This window comes from Echeneis naucrates, chromosome 2 (assembly GCF_900963305.1).
Source record: "Echeneis naucrates chromosome 2, fEcheNa1.1, whole genome shotgun sequence".
In the NCBI taxonomy this organism is placed as follows: Eukaryota; Metazoa; Chordata; class Actinopteri; order Carangiformes; family Echeneidae; genus Echeneis; species Echeneis naucrates.
In genome coordinates, this window is record NC_042512.1 from 6,900,170 (window position 1) to 6,909,353 (window position 9,184).

Here is a 9,184-nt window from a genome sequence, read left to right on the forward strand (position 1 = left end):
TGTTTCTACATGAATGCTTCACTGATTCTAAAACCATAAACTGAACATGAACACTCTGTACACTCAGCGTTACACACATGAAGACAACATCATGTGTTTAAGGTGATGTTGAGCTGAACAGGACTTGTATTGAACACACAGAGGGAGTGCACCGTTCCTGGAGATACTGCAATACCAGGTCGATGCGTGGAGTGGACGGAGCAAGCCCCTATTCCATCTCCCTGTTCCAAAAATCTATTTAATATATGGTCCCCGGGTAGGGGACGTATCAGATATTAAACTGATAAGAACAGATACTACACTTGATCTTAGCCAAAAGGCCGAGAAGCGATACCGCTCAGCTGTCGGAGGTAACGGAGTGTTTCTCCGCACCGACCCGCTCAGTGAGGGGTCAGAGTCGGCTTCAGTAACAACATCACTCCGAGAGAGAGACACAAACAGAAGACATGAAGAAACGAAGGAGGGATCAGAAAACAACCACAGACATGTTATTTTCACAAAGTTACGTTGTAGAGCAAAGAAAACGTCTCTTCTTGGTCACCTGTAAAACTTCATATCTATGTCAATTGACCAGGTGAATATTATTGTGAAAACATCAGTTTGTCCTCTCATGTGATTGGCATCATGGTGTGTCCATCAAAATAACCCCCCTGTCTGCACGGATTCTCTGAAGATTCGGCTCTCCTCGACTGGACTCGGCTTTTTTCCACCGAAAGAGAGAATAATAAAATGAAAGAGGAACTTTCTGTTCCACAGAATAAGACCACAAATGACTGAACACCCACAAATTTAAAATAGCATTCAAAGTCATTTTAACCAGAATTACTGCCATCATTTTATCTTAAAATAACGTCCGCTATGTCCATTCAATGCTAACATGCAATAGAAAACTCCATAGACCGGCTAACGGGATTAGCATCAGTACCGCGATCATTTTAAAGCGTCAGTGAATTTATTCAAACTCCAACATCAAATCCTGCCAACACCGGTTGGATGGATCACAGCATGTTCTGGTTTCATGCTTCTTTAAATTGGTCACTGGCTGCTTCTGGTTGTGTTTGATGAACAACTTCCAGCACAAAAATCATGCTACACGTCAGGAGAAATGACACTTCCCGTCCGTTTTCTGAGTGTGCTCAGAACATCACATCCTCAGCTCCAACCTACATGGAGCTACGACACTGTGTGACGTCACTGGAGATCAAAGGCATTACCTGTCTTTAATCGCTCTCCCACGCGTGACACTAGCGTTCGTGTCAGATGGATGAGCGCATGCGCACAAAGACGCACACGACTCGTTTCGCAAACGAATGATAAATGGCAAATAATAATGACAAATAATAAATGAAAAAGCACAAAAACCCAAAGATCAAACTCAGTTTGAAAATATTTTTAATCTTTAATTAAATGTAAATCATTTAAAAATGTTGAACTACTTACATTTAAACCACATAGACAAGTATGAAGGATGATACAATCGGATGTAAATGAAAATCCTAACAGTTTTATCTCGTCTTTGGTTCAGATTGGCATGAAGAAAAACCAAGTGGCTCAGCTTTGATGGCTTTCTTGGTTCCTTTTTAGGACAAATAATGAGAAGGAAAGAGTCGAAGTGAATGAGAATATTCTCTCGTGATCACAGCTGAGGCTCCCTCCCCCGAAAACCTGATTGGTCCGTCCATGTCCCCTCAGTTGTCATTGGCTCTCAGTGGTGTCAGTCATTTGGAGTGACAGCGCGTTGTGTAAAGTTGTTTAAGTGGCTACAACTCGACATTTTGTGAGAAAATGGAAAACAAAATAAAACTTAGAAGTGAACTGAAAAGAGGAGCAGTACCGAAAACAAGTTCAGGAAGTTGTGCTGCTAACTAAATGCTGTAAATTCACCAGTCTGAGTTTTGAAACAAACTTCCGTCTTCCTGCAGCACCTGTAGCAAATATTCACCGGAGTTCAGGTAAGAACTCTGATGAGAACTTTAACGCTGAATTTCTGTAAAGTTGTCTTTTCTCTGTTTGCATGTGAAACTGTTCTTAAACAACATTTAATCGACATGTTGAGCAGAGTCCTCCTTGTTGAAGGTCGTTACGTCGTTATGCTAACATAGCTAAGTTAGCTAATTTGGTTAGCATGCTAACTTTGTTAATTTAGCTAGCATTGCTAACGTATCTTAATTAGCTAATTAGGCTTCGTTAGCATGGAAAAACATTTCTCACTGTTGCAGTTACTGCTTCAGTTTGAACTCGAATTAAAGACTTGTTCTTTCAGAGGAAACAGAGCAGCTCAGTGTAGGTCAGCAGGCTGAAGTCCTGTTAATCAGAGCACACCTGGACCGACAGGTGAAAATACAGAGAAGGAGAAATTGACTTGGTGTTTGATTATTTCTCCTCAAAGACAGTTGATGATGTGTAAACTTGATGACCTGATGAAGACATCACTGAATCTGATGACAGCAGAAGGGCCCTCTCTGTGATGAAGTGATGATGAGGGTTGTTTCTTTTTGGGTGATGTTGTGGGGAGGAGGTTTGTCCACATCTGGTTATGGATGGCTGGCTCCTGTGTTCAGGGGGAGGACGTGGAGATGCTTCTGTCCGTCTTTAGCCCGATAAAGGAGGAGGGTTGGAATTGTGACAAACAAGAAATGAAGAATAGACAGAGGACAGTTCATTTGTAGTTCGAAACATATTTAGGATGTTTGCTAAATAACTTCTTCTCCCTACCAACATCCACACATTGGAAACTCAGTGTTGCTTCGGAATATCCAACACATATAAAACACAGCTGCTCTACATGAAAAGCAGCAATCAGCACTGTCTGGATACAACAGTGGTCAGGGCTGTATGATGTGGTGGAAAGTTAATATGATAATTTCAGGAATATACTCATTGAAAGAGTCTGATTTATTTCCCAGCATTCTTTGGGGCTTCTGGCAGCTGCAACTGTGTTCCTTTTTGCTCTTATTATTGATTTATATTCTTTATGTTTTCTTAATTTTATAGTTGTAAAATGCAGTATTGTGTCTTCTCCATGGGTTGGTTGGTCGGATGCAGCAAACCCAGCCCCTTTTATGTGACCATGCACAGATTTAGATGTAAAAACTAGGTTTGATTAGTGAGTTGATGACCAGTTTTGTGAGACAGCATATCAGGATTGTGGATGTCTGGTTAAGTGAAGCTGGATCACTAAAACAGATCCCAGGCATGTTAATCCAGCTTTGTGATACAGGCCTCTGGTTCCTCAGTGTCTCTTAGCTCTTTGAAGGAGGCAGCATCTTTTGAAGAGACACCCTGATCTGCAGTGGTCTAGTCCCAGGGTGATCTGCTGATGCTGAAGATGTTATGTGTCTCACCAGATAACTCTAGATACACACTGTGGAAAAACAAACTGTCCCTTGTCATAAACATAATTGTGAGTCCGAGAATGTGTAATAATGTTTTTGAATAGTATTAAAAGATAAAGGATCATATTTTTGTCCCATATTGTGCATCACATCATATAAATCAAAGGTCATTGGATCTTTGTGATCTACCTGATATGGACTTATTATTACTGTCTGTTAATTATTGACTTCAATTCATTCCAAAGTTCAGAAACTACTCTGGTCAGATTTTCCTGTAAGTCATATTCAGTTTTACACAGAGAGTTCAGACTGTCTTTGGATCAACAACTTTAGGAAACCTCCTGCTGTCAGATATACATGTATATATTGTCTTTATTTTTTTCATGGAAGCTGCAGTTAAAGTTCACCTTCACTCATCAGCTGCATGAAGATTAGTTTGACCATCAGGTAATGTAACAAACAGCCTTCATCCTGTTTGTGTTAGTTCATGTTGAACTGATTTAAAAACAGATGGTAAAGCCAACAAACTTCATGTGTTTATTGATGTGGATCTCCATCAGCCGTCATCTTTGACTCCACAGCAGAAAAAAAGCAGAACATTGCTGACATCTTGACTCTCATGTTCAGTAACTGTTGATGTTCTACCTGGATTGTTGGCTTTTAATTTAAATGTAGTCAAACATTATTCACAAGTGATGAAATGTTAGTTTGAATGAGTTGTTGATAAATGAACAGATGATAAACTGCAGCTGTTGTTTCTTGTTCTCTCCATCAGATGTCTGTGAACTGGAACTGGACACAAACACAATCCACAGAAACCTCAAACTGTCTGACAACAACAGGAAGGTGACACATGTGGCACACCTCCACACCTTCAACCTCTCTATCCTGGCTTCTGGGTCTGTTCTGGTTCAGTGTCTCTGAGGGAGTTGTATTGAAGCACACTTGAAACTAAAAAACTGAGACGCTTCACTTCTCAGCTCTGGTTTGATTTGAGACAGATCTGGACTTTACTGTCTAAATCTGTGTGTTCCTGAAACTCCATCAGCACAATCATTACTTTTCCTTCGTGCTCTGGTTGTTTTCTGTAACTGAGAATTTTTTCTTTAAGAGTAAAAAGGGAAGAAAACAGTTGATGGCTGGACCGATGATGAGAGCTGAACTTCTCCCAACATTATTGCTGAAGATCTTCAGAGGAGTTGTTGTCTGTGGCCTTAATTTTCTTCTTCCTGCCTCCTGTTGGACTGTCAGTTTATTTCAGTTCCATTGATCTGTTCATTAGCATGATGTCCCCGGGACTTCAGGCTGCAGTCTGAATGAGACAAACAAGAGTCTTTGATCTCTCTGTCATTAGAACTTTTGTAACATCATAGAATCTTTTATGTTTTTGTCCCCAGAGCTGGTACACTCTGGTGGATAAGCTATTCCAAGATTAGTCCACCGACAGACAAAAGAAAACAATGAACATAGCACAACACAACAGAGGTGCTGCAACAAGATGCCACCTTTCTTCCAAAATCACAGCCAGCTGCGGCTTGAAATCACAACCTCTGCATCACTCTGCAGGTTACTGTCTTATAAGTACCACACACTGACAGATTTCGCCACTGGAGCCTATGAAGTGGCCCACACACAACAGAAGTACATCCAGCAATGGGAAGGTTCAGGATCTGAACCAGCTCTGGGGATCTAGTTCCCTGTAGCTTAATTCTGGTTACCCCAACATTTACTGTGCGGTGGTTTCACCTTTTCCCACAAAAGTTCTGGCTGTTCCAAAGGGAGACTTGAAGACTGTGCAGTTAACTGATTGGTCAGAGAGACTGCTGTGTCCTTTTAATGGAACTTCTGTGGAGGAAGTTAGATGAGGATCCAATCAGGTGCTGCTCTATCAAACGCAAATTACCTGAGTACAGGCTTGCTGTTCCTTCGTTTAAAAAAAAAAAAATAAAAAAAAAAAAATCCTTTTAAATATCCAGTGCCTCCATTTTAAAGCGAAACAGCCAGAATTTAGCTCTAGCAAATCAATAGACTGCTAAGAATGAGGAATCAAAAAGAGAAAAGATTTGTCATGTTTAACATGGATGTGTGTTAATCATCATGTGTTGATTCAAACAGCCTCTTATGTGCCTCTGAAAAAAGGGAGAGTGGCTAAAATAGGATTTATTCCAGAGCTTTGCACTTCTGTGCTGCTTGTATATTCTCCCTGTGAAAGAAAGGAAGAAATTGAACATTGCCAAATCGCCCTTGCTTGATATGAGAAGACAGCAGTGAGCATCATGGTGCTCATTCTGATATCAACATGGACTCATTCTTTTCCTTCTATGGGAGGAGTCTTGGATGGCTGATGTCATTAAAACCTTTGTGACATCACAGAATCAACATCTCTTTTGATGTTTGCTGACAGAACAGGAAAAGCTCAGACCGTGTGACGTACAACTTTAAATTTAAGCTGTAAGCAGTGATGATCGGGTCCTCACACCCCTCAGTAACTTGCCTTTTTTCTTATTAATGTTTGATATGATAAAGATAACACACACAAAGTCCTTGTTTAATCCGTGTTAAAGGTGTGTGTGTGTGTGTGTGTGTGTGTGTGTGTGTGTGTGTGTGTGTGTGTGTGTGTGTGTGTGTGTGTGTGTGTGTGTGTGCGTGTGCGTGTGCGTGCGTGCGTGCGTGCGTCCCTCCCTCCATCCCTCTCTCTCCTGGCATTTAGGACGACTGTTGTGGTGTCTGCAGCTCGCCTCACAGCAGTCAGCATCATGGTGCTCATGCTGATATCAACATGGATTAATTCCTTTTCTTCTATGGGAGGAATCTTGGATCTCTGATGTCATTAAAACCTCTGGGACATAACAGAATCAACAGGACAGAACAGGAAAAGGTAAGAAAGTGTGGCGTACAACTTTAGCAGTAATGCCCTTCAACTCCGGCCAGCAGACCTCCTGGCCGGAGTTGAAAGGCAACTGTGGTGTCTGGTGTCGCCTCTTTCTCTCCATTTGTCAAGGATTGTGATTTGCTAATTGTCAGCCTAGTTTTGACAGTTACACTTTTGTTGTATAATCTTCATATCCTCCCGCCACCTTTTGTTTGTTAGACCCCTGACAGTGGCTGCATCTTCTGTGACTCAGGATTTGTTTATATTTTGCTGGTATAAGCTGTTCAACTATTTGAATTGGTTTTTATTGTCCTTAGTTGTTTTTTTGTTTTGTCTGTTTATTTTGAAGCACCTGTGCTCTGTTGGAGTCCTCCTTTTCTGTCACATTTTTTGCATAAACAAAATGAGTTTTGTATGTAAATGCCTGTAAATAAATACATTTTAGTTCCTTAACTATTTTATGTTACTCCTCTTTTCCCCATTAACAGTTCATGTTAACTACCTTTTAAGACTCTACCACCCTTAAAATGAACGGAACCCTAATTCATGGCAATGCTGCTACTTCATTTCAAAATGGCTGCAGTGGTCTCCTGTCTATTATCATCTTTACTCTCTCTCTCCTTACCTTTATATATAAAGCTATTAACCATTTTATATTCACTTAATTGCAAAATAAAGAGAGATTGCAGCACATTGTTTCTCTTTAGCGTTTCTTCAGTCTGTTATATATGTGCCCTGCCTTTGTTTACACCTGACAGAAGCATTCACTTCTGGGTATCTCCTCCTTGTGGCACAAAAGAGTAACAGCTGTTTTCTTTTATTCTGCCTGAGTGCAGGAAAGTGGAGCACAGTGAGTATAGAACAGAACAACAGGACATTATAACCTCCTGACATTAACTGTATTATGGTGCTGTGATGACATCTATCAGTGTTTGGTCAAACAGGTGGACATTTGATTTTTTTTTTTTTTTTTTTTAATTTTATTTATTTTTTTGGATTTGACAGCCTCTGATCTCAGACTATTTTGTTTTTCAGGCCATTGGTTAAAATCAATCCTGAAAGGGGGACCAAGGCCAGCTGTGGCACAACCACTTCCAAGAGGACAGGAAAAGCTGTTCAAAAGAAGTCTGCCACAGTGAATCCAGCGCAGCTGCTCTGCTCAAGAACCTGATGGATTTTATATCGGTGAGTAAGAGCGCTCTACCCCGGCTCTTCATATCAGTCCTGATTATACTGCTCACTTTATGTATTGATGGGTGCTGCTGCCTTACTTTAATAAATGATGTGTTTTACAATTAATCATGTAATGCTCTTCTTTTCCAAAGAATTTATATTGCTGCATTTAGTAAACTAAATAATTTCAAATTTGGTAATCAAGGTTACAGTACAGTTACAAGGTCTGTTGTGGTGTGAGGGGGCTCCACCAAGCAGATAGAGACATGATCAAAATCAGGTCCACATGAGATTATGCTGAGGTCTTTCCTGTTCGAACAATGTTTTTATATTTCATTTTAAACTGCTGCCAAGTGCGCCTCTCCCCCCGAAAAATTGTAGCTAAATGAAATAAACTAATAGCCTACCATTCAAGCAGTTTTCCTCTGGAATATGATTGTGATTACAAAGCACTAAATTTAAACTTGGGCATTGTGCTGAGCAGCAATGTCCTCCCACACCGTCTCCCTCTCTTTTTCAGTGTTGCATTTATTTCTAAAGACATGTTAAACTCGCCGTATGAGCGCATTAAGATGTCCTATCGGGGTGAAAGTTGTGGCTCTCCGCTTCCCTGTTGCCATGGTGACTCGTCGAATCAGAGCTCCATTGATGCTGTCTGTTTAGAGTTGGGGCGCACGCGCTTCACTCCGGGTGAAACTACTCCGAGTTGATCAAACTAATTCAGATCTGCTGTTCTGGGACAGAAAACTTCAGGGTCAGACTCAGAGTTAGACTCAGAGAATAAGAGCCTGATGTTTTTGTTTATATTTTGACTCTCAATTTCAGAAAATGCAACTAGCGTTTCATGGCTGATTAAGTTGACTATTCAAAAGTGCTGAAAAAAACTACCCTGAAACAACTGGGAAAGAATCCAGTTAAGCTAGCAGGCCTCAGTCTGTTCGCCGCTTCAGTTACACTCCAGCCAGGTTCCAGATTGTCCTTAAAGAGGACATTAGACGAGCTGAGTAACAGCAGCAGTACAACAACAAACCAGGGAGTGCTCTGGCACAGACTCGGTTTCTAAAACATGTTGGAGCGGTTTTAACATCACTCTGTTGTTTTATAATTTGGACTCTGCAGTTATGAGGATGTAACTTTTCCTCAGCTCAAACAGACACCAGGACTGATGAGGGAGAACAAGCAGCTTCTTCTCTTCACATGAAGCTGGAAAGTGTCAGAAAGTCTCCCTGAAGTGAGTTCAGCAGGTGAGAATCTGTAAATGTGTGAACAGGATTACTGTGATCACATTGTGTTGTTTCACTGTTTGACTGGACAGGAGAACTTTTCTGAATGATGATTGGCTGCTTTCAGATTTGTAAAAATAATATTAATAGTTTCTTATCAAGTTAAAGAACAATTATTTGAGGATAAGCTGTATTTTTTGCCAATTAATAGCATCAACAGAGCACAGATCTTGTGAGTTGAGTTTTTTTTTCTGCCTTTGTCCTCAGTTTACCACCACAGGGTGTGCCAACTTTTGACGGGGTTTTAATGAGAGAACTGGTCTGACAGCTCAGATAATGACTTGAGGTGTTGTCTTTGTCCTTTTTAAAAGATCAACATTAATAATTATCACTGACAATAACAGACTTGTCTTCACGGAAACTGTGTGTGATTTCTCAGAAACAGTATCAGGATTTGTATGATAAAACAAATGTAGTATCTAATTTCACGAAGATAATCCACTTTCTGTCAATACAGTTGTGCTGAATTTGAAAACAAATACAACTTATGTAATAAATGTAACACATTTGTGATTATAAAT

General features: G+C 40.4%; 1 non-coding gene across 1 annotated transcript; it reads right to left on the reverse strand.

Moving 5' to 3' along the window:
• Positions 1 to 141: 141 nt before the first annotated feature.
• LOC115058537 (U2 spliceosomal RNA) lies at positions 142 to 332 on the reverse strand. The gene has a single exon (XR_003842106.1). It is a non-coding gene; the product is annotated as a U2 spliceosomal RNA (small nuclear RNA).
• Between the last annotated feature and the right edge of the window lie 8,852 nt (positions 333 to 9,184).